The 18,181-nt window shown below is 32.5% G+C and overlaps 1 protein-coding gene across 1 annotated transcript in view; it reads right to left on the reverse strand.

The window, feature by feature from the left end:
* Nucleotides 1–12,760, reverse strand: part of LOC125048633 (regulating synaptic membrane exocytosis protein 1) — a 94,258-nt gene extending 81,498 nt beyond the window's left edge. Inside the window, exon 1 of the mRNA XM_047647407.1 lies at nt 12,670–12,760. The gene's annotated coding sequence lies outside the window, so the exon portion shown is untranslated. The remainder of the gene's footprint in view (nt 1–12,669) is intronic.
* Nucleotides 12,761–18,181: the final 5,421 nt, after the last annotated feature.

Consider the following 18,181-nt stretch of genomic DNA (forward strand, 5'->3'; position numbering starts at 1 on the left):
CAAGAACTAAAGCGAAAAGATTTTTAATATCCTTGTAATACTTTTATAAAAGGGTATTTTATTTCGGAATATGTAGGTAAGCAGTTATAGAAAAATCTAAGGATATTAAATTGAGCATTTGGCATTTGAAATTCTGATATTTTAAAACCAGCCTTGCGATTCTGTAACTCACTTTTCGAACTCACACAGCGGTTTTTGCATCGGCGGTCGCTCTCAAATCAGTCGTGAAGCAGTCATTTTATGATTTGGCATTCTGATAAACAATAAACTGCAAGCTCCCACCTTTTCAGTTCGCTGTGTGAGTTGGAAAAGTGAGTTACAGAATCGCAGAGCAGAGCTGCTAACCAATGCAATTACGATTTCAATGCGCCATTAACCATTAGCTCTTCCATGGCACTTTTAATTGTGACGTAAAATATGCCCTCGTCAAATATTTGTATGAAAAAGGTGCGCGCATAACTGGGATTAACTTTGTCAAACACATACAAGAGGTACTCAGCGCAGCTTACAGGCCAGAATAAAAATTCCTTGGCTAAATTTCTCAGGATACGTTCTTGTATATTCATTGCGATACCTCTTGGCCAGAACCAGTCTGTTGCACAAAGTCTCCGACTCTATCGACATATTTATATGTTCGCAGAGTGAATTCACAGTAGCGATATTGTGTAATTTATGTGTTTTATTTTTTCTCGAAATTATCGTATTGGGATAGTCTGTAAGGACAATGTATGTATTTCTGTAAATGAATAAATATTAAACGTTTCAAGTTATTTATATTGCAATCCGAAACTGTAATTTTATGTAAATAAAAACTCACACACACCAAAGCCTGTATTATAAACGGGACAAAACTAAGCGGATTAAGCTGTAGTTGTAAGCGTGTTTATGGTTACAAAGATAAGTAATACAGGTTTTCATTTTAATAATGTATTTCATTCGTACTGAGAGAAAGATGTTTTGGGTTTAAAATATACTATGGAATCAGTAAATGGAGACTCGCTTTCAATTTGAAAGCAGAGTTTTTAACCTCTATGAACCATGGAGTTTATTAAAAAAAAAACTAATTTTTACTTCTTCTGTTTAAAAAATATTCTTATAAAAAATAAATATACTTATATTTACTTTCAATTAAAACTATTCCGTACACGTTTGTTTTTTGATACGCTCAAAGAAGGATTAAACATAATTAAATTAACTAAAAAATTCTGTATAAATTTATAATTATTAAGTTTAATTAATAATAATAATTCTTTATTTTCTCCCATATAACATTTAAAACAAACAGTACGATAACAATCAAGAAGGTATTGGGAGACTGGTTTCAAACTAGGTAAGAACCTGTGATATGGATAACCAGACTTCCATTCCACAGCAAAGTCATACTGATTTGGGCCGGCAACGCACTTGCGAGCCTTCTGGCATTGTGAGTGTCCATGGGCGGCGGTATCACATAACATCAGGTGAGCCTCCTGCCCGTTTGCCTCCTTTTACATAAAAAAAAAAACAATAAAGTACATATATGAGTAGGCAACAAAATTTTAAGTTTTTAAAAAAGGAAAAAAACTAATCAAAACAGTCAACTAGATTCCTACAGAAATAGAGTTGTATGGGTGTATGTCTCTGTGTGAGTGATGAGTGTGTGTATTGCGTATTTATGATGTATGATGATGTATCCAATATACTATTCAGTTCGCAGTTATTTGGTTTTGTATTTTTCCCATTGGAATTTCCAAATAACCATTTCTTTTAGAGTTTGTACATGAGGGAATATAAGATACAAAGTTTTATGCATGAGTAACTGACCCAATAGTTACGTACAATAAATTTAGGTTAAATATAGGATCCTTCGTAACATCGATAACAGTGGGCATGAACCAGAAATATATTGACTCTGGGCTTACAAGGTCGTATTTACATTTAAATGGCATGTCGAAGTTTATCTTTCGAGAAGGGAAACACAACTTTTTAAATATTATTAATAACTAGCTGCCACGCGAATTTCGCTTCGACTGTTCGCTTTTCCGGAATAAAAACGTGGGTTTTTCTCGTTTTCCGTGCAATTTTTCCAATTATCTCTCCATAAAAGCCTTCCACAGAGTTCAAGGAATAAATATTTTCAAAAATTACTCGAATTGGTCCGTCATCGAGTTTTGCGTTAAGCAACATATTTTGCGATTTTTATATAAATAGATAAAGCCCGTTTATTTCCAATAAATTCATTGTTTAGTTTCATATTTCTATATCATATTTCAATAAAACATTTGTTATATTTTCATCTTATTACTCGTTATCGTAACTTCTTTCAGTACCATTGATCGAGAACCCCTTATAAGGTAAAGGCCTCCGCCAGCTTTATTCAAGGCTCTCTTTTATCGCTTCTGTATCTTCTTTACATCTGTTTCTACAGCACCTACTTCTCCCTTCTCTCTCTTCACCCACTCTACTTCTCCTTCTTCCCCTTGGTCTTTTCTAAATATTACATATATAGGTGTACTTATTAGTCCTGTAAACCAGTAGGGCAAAGCCTCTCACTATTATTTTTTGTCAATGACAATTAAGGTGAACCTACAATTTACTGGGACTCAAGTGCTTTTGCTTTTTGCGTAATACCTAAAAGGCATTATAAAACACGGTACGAAACAAGCATTGAAAGTATACTTAGTAGCATATGGAATATCAGGGAATAATTAATTAATGTTTCAAAGAGAACTCCCGAAATGTAATATTATTCAACTCTATACAACTCCCACGATGTCACAATATACAATTGTATTTTCAATTGTCAAAACAATGAACATCCGACCACATGCAACGCAAAGCGTTCGCTGTGAATTGTGAAACTATTTCATATTGGTTTTAGTATAAATTGTATGAAATATAGTACTCAAAGTGTCGTGACATGTCACACACCCTCTGGCGAAAATTCAAAAGATAGTAGAGTAAATTTATTATGGAAAACCGTATCAGAAAAGTGTTTACAGCCCTTTAAATAATTCCCAGCAATATACTGATGAAAGCGTATGAATGTTTTGGTTACACACTTCTTTTACTTTGGCTTCTTTTCCCCCATTGTTAGGTCTAGACTGTCTTGATTTGATTTTCAATAAAAAATATATTAAGAAACGATTCCTTTATCTGTCCCCGAAACCGAGTGTGTTTAAACACTTACAATATCTTCACTTAGGAGTACGTATGAATTTTTAGTCACGTTATTACGAAATAACGTGACTAAAACAGTAACATTCCAATACACACGTTTGTAATCAGTTGCATACACTGCCACGTTTCAAAAAAAAAACTTTTTCTATTTTTTTAAAATGCTAAAACTACAATACAAAGGCGAGATTATGAGCTTTGAAACAGAAACAATACCGGGTACATAGTTAGGTAGATCCTTTCCTTTTTATGTAACATTAAATAGAATTTTCGAGTCGACGCATACGTAAACCGTAAATCTAACAGTAATTGTACAGTTAGATTTACAGCTGTTGTGGATACGTTACTATAATGTTAGGAATTACCTTTCCCGGGGCGCCTATGCTCCTTTATTTCACTCTTCAAAACCCCAAAGATCTCATTTACATACACTCTGCTGACCCAACGACTATAAAACCCTTTTTATTGCACTAAAAAAGCTTGTGAGTTTCAATTGACAATAAGGTTGCGTGGGATTAGTGTTATTATAATGGAAGTGGTGTTATTATACTGATTCTATTATTAAATCACTGACTTCGTCAAGTTCATCATGGCAGCTTTGTAATCGAGTCAAAATAAAAATTCTAAATAGGGACTAATGGCCCAAAACATAATTGTTTAGTTTAGTGAATTATTAAATTAAAATGAAAATAAATATTTTTAATATAATTTGCTAATCATACAGCAACAATGGAAAATAAAAGTAACAAAAAGTATTGTCAATAAAATGATTATGTATTGAAGACATTGTTTGTTAAAATTAGATACTTGATAGGAATTGTTGGCAAATAGCAATTTAAATCACAAAACAAGTATCAGATTGGGGCTATCAGAGGCAATAAAGAGAAAAACATTTTCCATTTGAATGAAGCCGATAAAAATCCGCTGATCATCGACAACGTTCGGCCCGCTAAGTTAACGACTGGGCGTGGCTCAAACACAGCCTAAAGCAATCCACACATTATCAGACACAGTTTTCCAATGGTATTGCAACCTTGAATTTAACAAACGGATGTGACTTATTGGCTATACGATACCGATAATTATGATGTCACTATTTTGAATTTATTTGTTAGTATAGAAAATACATGTTGCGTAGGCATTTTGTAGGCAGTTTGCATTTCCCTGCATCAACGTGATGTTTATAGAATAGTGGATTTATTTTTCACTCTATAATAATCACTCACGTACAATAGGTTAATGTTTAAATGAATACTTATTAATGATATTAAATGTAATATTAATAAAAATGCTGTGCGACGATTAAGGCAATCCAATATTCGGAGTTAGCGAAAATATACAGCCTTGGCTGGTACAAGCATTATCAATTTATCTCTATTTCCAAACAAAAAATGCAATGAAAAATGTTTTCAGGCAGACTAATTTGGTCAAATGAATGGAATGTTAGAGTATGAAGCATTTCTAAGCTTTGGAAAAGGTAATTAAAATTGTACTATAAAAATATTTCCAACGATATTTATTAGAAGCAAAATTTAAATGATAGGTTTGTATGCCATGCCAAATTATCAATGTTTTAAATCCTAATTAGGCTTTTGATTTGTGAAGAAGATAGTTTTTATCGTTATTTGAATCTAGACATTTAAAACAAATAACATATTAACACGTCGTTTCCGATTAAAAAACCTTATCAGGATGAGATAACAAATCCACAGGTAAGGAGGGCTCAGGGCGAACACAAGTCATTAAGGTGAACAATCGAACCAACATCGAATTAGAGATTAAGAAGCCATTTCTATTTTCCGATTCACTTCGTTTAGATAGCGAAGTTATTTAATAAGTGATACCTCTGATGAAACAAACTAAAAATCGTTATTTTGCTTTTAAAATATCGTGTATAAAAGAGATCTCTATTGAAATTATGATACAGTCCAGTTACTTTGTACAACCGATGTCCATTTTAGTGGTTGACTCAAAAAATTTCGGTAACGACGTAACCTTATATTCACATAGTTTCCATTTTTGTTTTACGAAGCTAACTTTAATATACTTGGTATGAGAACTCAAAACAGAAATCTAAGAAGCTACGGTCTGTTTTAACGGGCGTTATAATGAGACTAAAAATTTTAGTTTTATTTCTTTCTTCTTATTCTTAATGGAAAACATTTATCTGATACAATTAATTTTATATTTGAGTTCGAATAGTTACTTATTTTAGCACAGGACAGTGATTGTAGTTTTTTAAATGTCATCAATATAAAACACATTTTAAATAGATACAAATAAGCTATTGACGTACATAACAACAATTTATACAGTTATATTTAACGTTTATCATAAAAATGTATTAGAAATCGTAATTAGCTTAAAAGTGGTCAAATACTTTTTTGTCCAACAGCTGTTTTTTGGGCCGATAAACCGATTTTATTGTCTCCACCATCACGAGAAGCCCTTATCTTTTATTGTCGGCCCGGACATTAGCAATATACCTGTTAATTTATAGTAAGGAGAAATGCGAGGGAACTAAAGAAAAGCTTTGGAAATACCAGGTTTTTAGAGCTTTCCTTTTTTAACAGTCGTAATTTTACGACTTTCGTCATGATTAATCCTAAAATAAATGTCAAACTTAGTTCAACTTTTCACAAGCATTCCTGTTCCTCGGACTAACGATCCCGAGATTTCGTAACGGCTTTTACGTTTTTTGTAGTGTGGCGTCCTGTCGTACTGTTTAATTAACTGTTTAGTAGATAAACATCGTTTCTTTAAATCATATATAAATTAAAAATGAAACCCGTTTTCCGTTGTCACGACATAACATGAAAACGGCTTGACTGATTTGTCTGATTCTTATTTTATAATATTCCTTGAAGTACGAGGATGGTTCTTACGGAGAGAAAAATTAAAAAAAATTGAGTGAAAAAGTCTAAAAACAACACTGTTCTATATTCCCATACAAAATGTTCGTAATAATATTTAAAGGCAATTCGAACTTTAATACCATATTATCATAAAGTTCAAGTGTTAGTGGAGGGGTTCCGGGAAGGTAAATTTTTATTTTGTGACATAATGTATTTGTTGTATTATCAACTTTCTTTTTTTTATCTTACTAGCTAGACCGGTGTCCCGAATAGCAGAATAAGTATTTAAAAAAATAAAGAATCGACTGTTAGGCGGTACGATGTTCGCCAGGCCTGCTAGTAATAAGTAAAAATAATGGGAGAACCAATGCTCATCTTTGAAATAAAGCCTTCAACGGCTTTTGGAAACTCATAATGCCAACATCTCGTGAGTGTATGCGTTTAAGAACCCTTAGTCCACTTGGCTAGAGTTTAGATTCAAAAACAGATTACGGTAAGCCATAGTTACTAAGGTTAATAATCAATATTTTCTTTTTCCGACAGCGGTAAAAGTTACCGACGGTTAACTTGCGCTTATGTAGGCTTTCAGGATTTCCCTAACACCTCGAACGTATGTTGCTTTTATAAAGTGCTACGAAAAAAACTAATTCAAATGCTTGAAAATGGTAATAAAGGGATACAAGTTATCATCATCAAATATTTTATCCTTTCGTGTTCCTTGTCTAATAAATTTATCTACTTTTTTATTTTACCATCACTGTTGATCTGCCTTAGCTTCCTGACACATATCGTATCGTTTTTTCGTTCAGATACATGCTGATTTTCATCACTGTTTTATTTATGGAAATAAAAAAACTCTTTTCGCATCCGTGGTACAAATATATGATATGTGGATTATATACGTAATATGCTCACGCTGTAATTGTTTGACAAATGCTCTCTATGTATACAAATTAAATTCTTAAAATGCTGTAAAAATAAAACAGTATACTAAAAATATACATCAACAAATCTCATTAGCCACTAATACTTATCGTCCTCTTTAGTGAGAAAAACAATTAAACTTTGTCCGTTTTCCTTATTTCTAAATATAGAGCAATGTTTAGATCTACAGTGATAATGGAAGAAATTACGTTTAATCTGTTTTATATTATTTTTCATCGAATAGAATCCTTGTGTTTTATTAGCCCAAAAAGTTAGACAAACCAAATGTAGTATGTAAAAGAAAGTCGTTATATATTTAATCAAGCTATCTTAATAATATGTAAAATGTTGCCATAATTCCTTAATTGAAAAGCAAAAGTGTAAGAAACTAAAAAGAACGGTTATCAGGTTAGGGTGTAAACTTATACCCTTATGTCAGTTCATTTCGTTTCCCAAATGCATCTATAGCTTCTACACAGAAATTAAAACTTAACAAAAAATGATACCAACATTAAATTCTATGGAGATAAACTAATTTATAATAATAATAATTAAGCCTGGAAACAACACTGTTTAACAAAAATTACACATACCTACTTAAATACAAAAATAACATAATTTTTTTCAAGGACTTCCTAACTAGTATAGGACTCCTACAACTAGCTATAATATATATCTTGAGTATTTTCCTACCAATCATCCCTAACAACTTCTTTAAGCTCGTCAGCCTACCGGATAAGAAGATACCTCTCTTTCTTTTCCTGTGTAGGCCTTTTCATCTGGTTGCCCCTTTTGTCATATATCATAGATTCTGGCTAATGAAAGAAGATAATTGAATTATTTGAAAACTTTCGGATGGCAACACAGAATGTCATTGAATTTCTTATATTAGTATGATTTATTGTCTAATTCATGCAGTTACTCATTTTTATTTCTATTATATATTTTTTCCGAATAGTTAACAGGTATAATAGCCTAAACTTTGTTTTATTTGATAGAATATTTCGTTTCTTTCGCAGTAAATCTGGAGGATGTCGATGCAATGGTGAGAACTATTGGTAAGCTCACTGATTTAGAGCAGAAAGATAGAATAAAATCCCAGAACCAGTACTTTAAAGAAATCACTTTAATCACTAGTAAAATTTTCAATACTTTTCAAGATTTTGATTATTCCGAATAAAGTTGTATTTTATAATAAATATAGTTTTAGTTTTCCATGCAATGCTAGTCATTTTAAGTATCAATAGTAAAAGACTAAATACGTTACTGTCAATGTAAAAAATAATAAAATAAAATCAAGTAAGTTTAATCTACAAAATATATCAAACTTTTAGGGGATACTATTTTTTTTTTAATTTGCCGCGCTTTTTCTTTATCTTCTTTCATAAGCCAGACTCTATATCATTGTTCATGCGAGCGGTGTGGCCAATCAATAATTTTTGCTCTCTTTTCTACTTCTGTTATTCTTATACTTTATGTATGTATAATTTACATAAATGTAGGTAAAACGTAACGTTTCTCCAAATAGTTATGGAAAATATAGTATCTGTTTCATTCATTCACTGGTATTTTTTCTTAGTATTTATACGTTGAAATATTTATAAGTAACTGTAAACAGATATCCAAACCAGAATCTCCGAATCAAATGCAATTCAAATCAAAATATGTTTATTCAGTTTAGATGCGTCTTAGCGCATGCTTATGAATGTCAAAAACGTTTACAAAATTCGCGAAAGAGCAAGACTACGCCATCCGTTCGCTAAACTACCAGGAGGCCTTGTTCTGAGAAGAACGGGCAAGAAACTTAGAAAGAACGGGCAAGAAACGCAGCAAATTGTCACGACGGAGGCCGTGTTATTAGAAATTGTAAATTAAATAACGTTGTATTTAAATATGGCAAATTTTGGTCTAATAGAAACTGAGCTAACATACTATTTCGAAACCGAAGTGGGTCGTTACAAATATGCTTTGTTTACTAACTAATGATTAATAAGTTTTGTAGTACTTGCGGTACATTCAAGACTATTATATCGTCGCAAGTATTTTGAACATCACTAATTAAGAGTACGAACATTATCTGTTACAGTTTCCACTTCCATTATCAAGCTTAACGATGATTTTTACAGTTATGCATTGCCTTATAGAACCTGTGAAAGAATATGTTTAACGTCTAGGATAAAATAGAAAATTAAACTTCAATTTCAATCAAGAAAACTCTAGTTGCGCCCATCGAATATATTTTCAAATAAAACGAAATGAAATTGCTTTTCAAATAAAATTATAAACGAGTCTGCAAAAAGAAAACTGCAATTAACCGAGATCATGGTTACGATATTATTTGAATTTTCATCCTTTCTCTTTGATACATTTTACCGAAGTCAAAGAAAACCAGTTTAGCCTACGACTTTTGGGTAGGTTGTGAAAAAATGTTAAGGTGTACAAAATAAAATAATATAAAAACCGGTGGTAACCTATATTATCTCTGGCCTTGGGCTCGGATTTCTGTATCTATATTATTGATAAATCATTCTTAACAACCAAGTCAGTGATCTCTGCCCGACACGGTCTAAGACATAACTGTATTCTTTCAATATTTTCTTTTACCGGAAGATCAAGTTCTAATTTCACAAAAAAAAATCCATAGTTTTGATTTGAACGCACGACTTAAGAGCGCGCCTAGCGGCTAGTTCAACTGCGTTCCATACTAAACATGTACATTAAAAACATCCTTCGAAAGTCGAGTCATTCATATTAATAATACTTAAGCCTTTGTTCAATGAAATGTCCGATCCTGACAAATTATTGCAAACAGATTGACATCCGATAAGCACCGTATTTTATTGTTGTAATAAATAGGTATCAAAAACTGATGGGCAACTTTTAGCGGGGTTGATACATTGATAAATTGCCGCCCCATTACTGTGATGAATCCTTCAAATCGTTGGAGTATTTAGATAATTTGCAGTATTTCCTGGTCACGTTGACTTGCGTCATCTTTTATCTTCGCTCGTATATCTTGATTTGTAAGGTTTTAAAATTGTGCGGTAGTTGAGGAAATTTTATGACTTGCAAGAAAACGGTTTTACGTAAGCCCTGGAAGTTCACTCGACACTGCAAATAGTAATTTTATTTCAAGCTTCGCCTTGACTGCACTTAATGAACCAATAAATTAATATGCACATTAATTTATAGCTTATAATTATTATTTTCCATAATATTACTATGGTGGGCTGTGTTTTCCTCTCAAAAGGTGTGCCATTGGATTTTAATTTACGTTTCTAGATGTAAGATATTATTGTAATGCGCGTAGCTTTTTTTAATAAATAAAAAACTAAATCAATTCTAATGTCAACTATTTAATTCAATAGTAATTCGTGGTATCTTTACACTATACTTTTATTACATTTCAAAATCAAGATTATTATATTTATTACATTTCAATTTCAAGATTATTTGTCGCATCTTCACCACCTAACTAAACATATTTTAAGAAACATATTAAAGTTATTTAGATGCAGCAAAATTCACATCGTAGCTTCATTAATAAACAGGCAAACTCAGGCTATTGAACGATATGACGCATTGCACAGGCATTCTCAAAGAGCTTATACGAAATTCAAAACAAGTTGAGCTTGATAAACGTATCCGTCCGTAAGCTGGTATAGTTATAAAATTTCCGAGTTTCACGTTCAAATGAAACCAGGTGGATCCATTTATTACAAACTCTGTAGCTAGAGAAACGTTGTAACGAAAAATGTGTGTATAAACAGAAATTATCGTAAAACTTGAAATCTTTAAATAATTACATTCTACATTATACCTTAAGCAAACAACAGACTTAGTACTGTTACAAAGCTAATTCGTTTATGTAGCAGAGGACTCATTTCGTGTCTGTGGGTTTATGATATCTAATGTACTATTTTTAATTAATTTACATAAAATTACTGAGTATAAGAGCACATTAAGCAAACAAACATACAACTATCATGATTCATCCTGGCGGTACTGACTTTACGACATTGCTACGAAATACGCTACGCTTTAGCGTAGCAATATTCAAACTCAATTTTAGTTGTTATCTATTCGAACAATATTTTAATTGCACAATAAACAATACATATTTATTTTGCTCAAATTAGTCAGAATTCAGTACGTTAATGTGGCAGTAGATACTAGAATAACCATAATTAACTAAGATCTTGTTTTATTAGTATTAAAAATACTATAATATTCATAATTACATAAGTAATAAAACAGTGAGGTCATTGGAGATGTTCACTGTACTGTTCAGACTTATATTAAATTCTTTCTACACAAAATGACTTCATAATGAAATTTTTAACGCTGTTCGGAGAAATCATTCCACAATTTTCGCGTAAAATGTTTTTCTTTATGCTAAAATTGTGGAATGATGTAGTAAAATAAATAGGAAAATAATTGGAACCTTATTTGATATGGCTAACGTGACTCTACTGAGATTTGGGAATGAGACCTTGAAAAAGAAAGGATTATTTGAATTCCTTTCCTATTCGCAATAAGGAATTAGAAATATTTATTTTTAAAGCAACGAAATTAAATATTTCAAAATAAACCAATGATAATAGCATAAGAGCCTTACAAATGGTTTATAGGTTTACGGTAAGCTCTCGCTGTGAGACTGAAAATCTTCTTCGGTATCCAACAATTGCCTGCAAAATTGTCGCCATTTGTCACTGTCTCACTCCCATAGGCCGTCATGGGGTTAACTTTTGAATAATCGCAGTTACGGTTTGAAAAAAACGAAAGTCGTATGATAAATTCTACTCCACGAGTTTCAAGTAACGCCCCTATGTTACTTAAAACTCGTGCAGAGAATTATTAATGAAGCTTTCAGTATATTCAGCTATGCGACGACTATTAGTTGCTTTAATGGTAGCAACTAAGGTATTATAGACAATATAGAATATCGGTTCAAACTTCAAACAAAATTAACTTCGAAAAAAAAAACAAAATTAACTTTAATTATCACACATATTAATAACAAATCCGTTAAAAAGGGAGACTGTGTTCGTGACTTTATATTGAACTATAATGACCACATTGACACAATAGTATATTTGCTTTTTTTTAAATACATATAATATACGTTAGCTGTACGAAATAAATATATAAAAAAATTATAAGTCTGAGTCTATATTCAACTTGTATGTTGATAAAAGTAAGTTTTAAATAGTTGTACAAAGCATGTGTCAGACAACGATAATATTTCACCAAGAAGATCAACTGAACAGAATAAACAAGATTCATAAAAAATGTTAAGACAAAAATTGTGTGCATCAGTCAAAAGCAAGATTAGTGAACTCATTTGCAATGTGATTGTACGCAACATAAACTCTTTGTTTGTGGTCATATGCAACATCAACTCTTTTGTTTATTATTGGCTATCAAAAATTTATTTTAGCTTAAATATTATCACGTATGGTCTTACAAAACCGTTAAAACAGCTTTAGCGAGAAGCAAAGCGGTATCAGTCGCGACTTTTTAATTCCTTGGTTAGTTTTATGTCAATAGAGTTAAGATTATTTAATTAGGATCTTATCTTATCCCGACACACAAGCAACAGGTATATCGGTGTACTAAAGCGGACATCCATCACAGGATGTATACGTTAAAATGGGCGCGCGCAGCGTTAGCGGGGAGGGCGCGGCGATCTCGGTCCCAGCGAGCCGGGTACAAGTAATAAGGTTTTACTTACGCGAGTTGCACGATCCAGCTGCAGTAACTATCGTGGCGTGTGAGGCCGCGTGGCCGGGCTACGGCAGACTGTTGCTCCCCGGGCCGCTTCACTTGTTACACCACCCGCCCGCCCTGCGCACCCCTCCGCTCCCGCACCGCGTCGCACCCCGCGCCCGCCCAAACAGCTCCACCCGCTCACCAGTATCACGGGTCCTTCACTTCGCAGCGTCCTCACCTTGCCTGGGTCTAGTTACCCACCTACGCTATTTGAAACGTCTTGAATATATGAATTACCATTTAGAATTCACTGAAGCAAACTAATTTGAGGATTTCATTGGATACATTATACACCACTGCTACATATGTAATGTGTAACAAGGTCTTTGTCAAAAAATCACTCATCTTTCCTAAAATGTAAGATACTGACAATGACTAGTAACCCTCGCCATTGTTATTTTTGTAAATTTGAGCAAGACTGCACAGGGTTTTTACTTAGATAAGAACAATTAATTAATTGATTAAAGATAAATTTTGTCGGCATTTATTCAAATCTACATGCCGAATTTCATATAAAAACCACCACTTTAAGAAAAAAGGTGTAACAATCTCACGAGTTTGTATTGTCGTAATATTGGTATAATACCGATTTAATTTAGTCATGCACGAGCGGTTACAATTCATAGGCATTGTTTAACCTTAGCTCTTGAATAAGTAGGACACAAAATTCCATTACTGCGATAATGGTAGTAGTCTAGACGAATAGCAAATGTTTTACAAAAGTCCATTTTTTATAATAAGATATATAAAAAATCAAATCTATGTGAAGTCCTAAAACGAAGTATACAACATTATTGCATCGGTTTTAAAACAAGTAAATGGTGAGCTTCACTGCCGACCTGTCGGAATAATTATTTCGCCGGAAAATGTACTGAGACTGAGTACATTTCCCATAGTTAGTAGCAAGTCATAGACACGTCACTAACGAATGGTCAGCTTACTGCTACTGCTATAACTGTCCTTCAGATATTTATTTATTTCAATTATTTTATGTATGGGAAAGACATCAGATCATCGAACTGTACAACGATTTTCATTTTCTTAAATATAGTCCTTGCTATGTCACCACTATAAGCAGTGTGCTCATAGTGTGCGAAGTCTGTACAGGACTTTCTATCTTTGTGTGCATTTAACTCACTCGTGCCGTGGACAGCGTGTGTGACCACCTACTTGCCTATTAAAGAAACAAATTATCACGAAACAGATACAAAAATCTAAAGTCCCAGACCTAGAAGGTTGCGCTATTTTCCATTTTTCATTGGCAGGTTTTTTTTAGATTGACACCCACTAAGTTACTTACAACCTACGCGCTATCATGCTAATATTCATGCCAATTATATCAATTACTTACTGGAATGGAAGCATACTATAAATAGCTGCACATTAATTTATTTTCACTCGTCTTCATCTCCGATACTCGTGCTTCAAGCGTAAACATCAAGTGAAATCGATTTCCAGAGGAAACGTTTACATCAAGAATTTCTCAGACTGAGTTTTATTTTAAAAATAGGTTTGATTAATTGCTAACATTGAGTTGATATTTTGCGTCTATTGCGTTGATATTTTTAATAGATCAGTGGTAATCAGCCTAGACGTTCCTTTGCAGCTCCCAATGGAGACAGAGATCTAGACTTCACCGTTGAGCTTTTGTGCCATGCGATCCCACGGTAGCGCTACGCAATTATACCGATATTCATATTAAAAAAACATTGGGATCGCCATCGCCATCGCTATTAGATTTTTAGAGGACCGGTACAGAACCTCCAAGCCATCGTTATATATTGACCCGATCATCTAAAAGCATTTATAGAGTTTTGTCATATCAAACAAACTTTCACAGTATTTAAACTGCATGCAATTTTTAAACACCGTCCCAAAGGAAATCTTAAAAACTCTTAAAAATTGAGATCACAATTTTTACTCAAAAGCATTACATCAAAGCTGCATTTTTGAAAAGAAATAAGGGATTTCAATGCATGAATTATAGAAAAGACTAGTATTTGATACTTAAAACATATTAAATTAATGCTTAATTATCAGTTAACCGTAAAAGAAAAGGCGTTCAATAATAATTGCATACAATTTTTATTAATAGGTCTCTTTTTAGTTAGAACCACTATGTGGAACCAGCTGCCCACTGAAGTATTTACGAACCAATTCGACTTAGGGTCCTTCAAGAAAAGAGCGTACCTATTATTAAAAGGCCGGCAACGCACTCGCGAGCCCTCTGGCGTTGAGAGTGTCCATGGGCGGCGGTATCACTTAACATCAGATGAGCCTCCTGCCCGTTTGCCCCCGTTCTATAAAAAAAAAAACTTTTGTCTGACCTAGTATGTGGTATTCGTTTATACAGAAGAGGGCTATTCGTGCAATCTAAAATTTAAAATGTATGGAATCTCTGAGAGATAAATTCAAGGAAATTAATGTACTTACCTTTCCCTCGCAATATATTTATCAAAATATTATGTATGTATATAAAAATAGTGATAAGTTTACTATGTGTACTAAACTATCTAAAGTTAGTAATTCTTTTTTGGGAAAAGGGATACTCTTCTTTAATAAAATCCCAATGGCTCTTTTATCGCTACCTTTTAATAAATTTAAGAAATGTATTAAAGAAAAGCTGTGTAAAAAGGCTTGCTATAAAGTTAACGATTATCTAGTTGATAAAAGGGCCTGGGACTAGTGCTAGACAGGCTAGTTCTAATTAATTTACTATATTTGTTTTAAAATAAGTGATTAAAATTATTTTGCTATTTAAAAGAGTACCGAGAGTACCTACCTACACCCTCTGTCTTCTTTACCGATGAGTAGGCATGCCTACAGTTTCAAATTTAATGTCGTGGAATAAACGATAGCCTGTATCTTATGTTCCATACTAATATTTTTTATTTTACATTGTGAATTCGGATCTATCTCAAACTCGATCATAGATTAAATCATTAGAATTAGCAGTTAGAACTTAGATGTACAAACACACAACTTTGACTCGAGCGAAATCCCCGGTTCCCAAATTCAGACATAAATTAATTTAGGTATACTCTGTTATATTGAGAGCGGTGAATATTAGTTTTGAGACAAAACCGACTTTCACGTTCGCTTTCATTTTAATTACTTTCTCTGGGAAAATTTTAATGGGTTTATTATAATGTACTTACTTCACTAGTATTGTAGAAAATTAAGTCAATATAATATTACTTATAAGCCATAATAATTGTATAGGCTAGATTGTAATTCATGTAATGTCGCACTCCCTTTTGTGAACTTTATTGTAGGAAAAAAAATATAAATGTGTCATATCGGCAATGCCATGTTTATTAATTTAACAAGACCTATTAAAACTTCTTATGTAATAATCAGATTAATTTGCTTGTCCTAGTTGTGCGGTTCTTAATCTCCAGTCGAGCCTTTAAATAGCGGCTTATTACATCTAGTGCATGGGTTCTTGTGGTAAATATCAAAATGCGGACACAAAGGTCGTATCGCGTGTCGGGAAGCTGATAAGGCTGTTACCGTATAGGGGATTGTTGGTCACCTGGTGGACAAAAGCGAGTCCCATAAAACCCCGGGATGCAGATTACATTTCCCCTAGTAAATAAATGTAGTTCATCAATTGATTTTTCTTTATATTTATTGTAACACTTGCTGTTACGGAATTGTGAGGAATCGACATGCCTCTTGCCTATTAATCAAAGTTTATCTTCTTATCTATATATAAAAAGCTATTTACAGATATAGTTAACTTCATTAATTTTAAATGAGTGTTCTCATTATGTTCTCGCAATTGATATATATTTACTATGTACAACTTATTAGGTTTAGCTATTTGTAGCAACATGGCCATTAAACAATAAAAAATAAGAACTCAAAATTAAACTTTAGTATTTTAATTAACATAATCGTTATTCGTTATTTTTATATTAAAGTATTACGTCGTGTATAGGTATAACGTCTACATCATTGTTTCTTACCTTGCAGAGTCTAATCCATCCAATTGAATAGAGAGCACGTCTGCTTCAAGAACAGGCCATCGATGTATCATCGCAAACAAAACGGCACTTATGCCAAAGCCTAGTTTAGTTGTTAAAAGAAATAATTGTAGCAAGAATCTATTATTGCTTTAACTAAGGCTAATACTTTTTTGTATCACGGTGTTCGAAGTAGTACGGGACGGTAAGGTACATTTAATTAATTCGATTATTTGCCAGGAACAGTGTTCAATTATTGGCTGTCTGCTCATTATAACACTTAGAATTAAATAACACAGCTTTAATTTTAAAAATAACAGTGTGCGCTTATAATGTAAGCAATGTATTCGTGTGTAAAGTTATATGTAAAATATATGAGTGTGGTCGATAAAAAGAAAACATTTTTTTAAATCATATAATACAAAAACTTAAAAATAAAACAATTTATAAAAATGTATTACTTTTGAATACTTACGTAACTGCAGCTACCGTACTTATAGAATCCATGACATTGTTTTAATAACTGTACTAAATTATTTTGCAAAGCGAATCTACTAATATAAAATATTGTACGATTTTGTATAATTTTTTATTCCACGGTTTCAAAATCATCATTCTTATAACAAAACGTTTTTAAATATTTAAAAAAAAATATCTAACATTAATAAAATCTTTTGAACCATCAATAACCAGCCAAATTTTGCTAAATAATAAAATATACTATACTAATCTTAAGTATAAAATACCTAATAGAAAAGTATACACCATAATAATAATAATAATATATTTTATTAAGAGTTATTAAACAAAACAATCAATCATATTATGTAACACGCTTATTTATTTTATTACCATTTATAAATTAAGTAAACGGCTAATCAACAACTATTTTTACACCTCTCCCTTCTGTCTGCTGTGCACTTTTATTCCGCGTCCACACAAACCTAATACCTTGTACTTGCTTCCTTTTCTATCAATATACAAAAAATTACGATTATATGGTAAAGCTGTTCGTTATTATAGAATATATGTGGTTCATAATCAATGCCTCAGGTATCTTATAATCATAAGGTGTAATCTACCCTCCAATTTGGGTGGCAGATTACTGAAATGTCAACATAGAATACCTGAAAACATTTTTTTGACGCTATTTTGTCTCAATGAATGAGATGAACGTGGGAAGTGTATACTACAAGTTGGGTATACTATCACTATATTGTAGGCACTACACCTGTTGCCGTTTCTTTGTGTCCATAGAATGCTTTACGATGTGCCTATTTCTCCAAAAATTTCAGCCTGAAACTATCTAGTTATTGGTAATTTGAAAGACTAAAACTAAAAAGAGACAATATCAACGAGCTGATGTAACTACTTCTAGGATATGATAATTCGAGCTTTCGTAAAATTCCGGAACATGCTTTAGGACCGCTTAACACCGGAAGATTTTGAAGCAAATGTGGCTATTTATATTCATAGCTTTATCTTTTATCTCCTACACCAGTTTCC

Source organism: Pieris napi, chromosome 4 (assembly GCF_905475465.1).
Source record: "Pieris napi chromosome 4, ilPieNapi1.2, whole genome shotgun sequence".
Lineage (NCBI taxonomy): Eukaryota > Metazoa > Arthropoda > Insecta > Lepidoptera > Pieridae > Pieris > Pieris napi.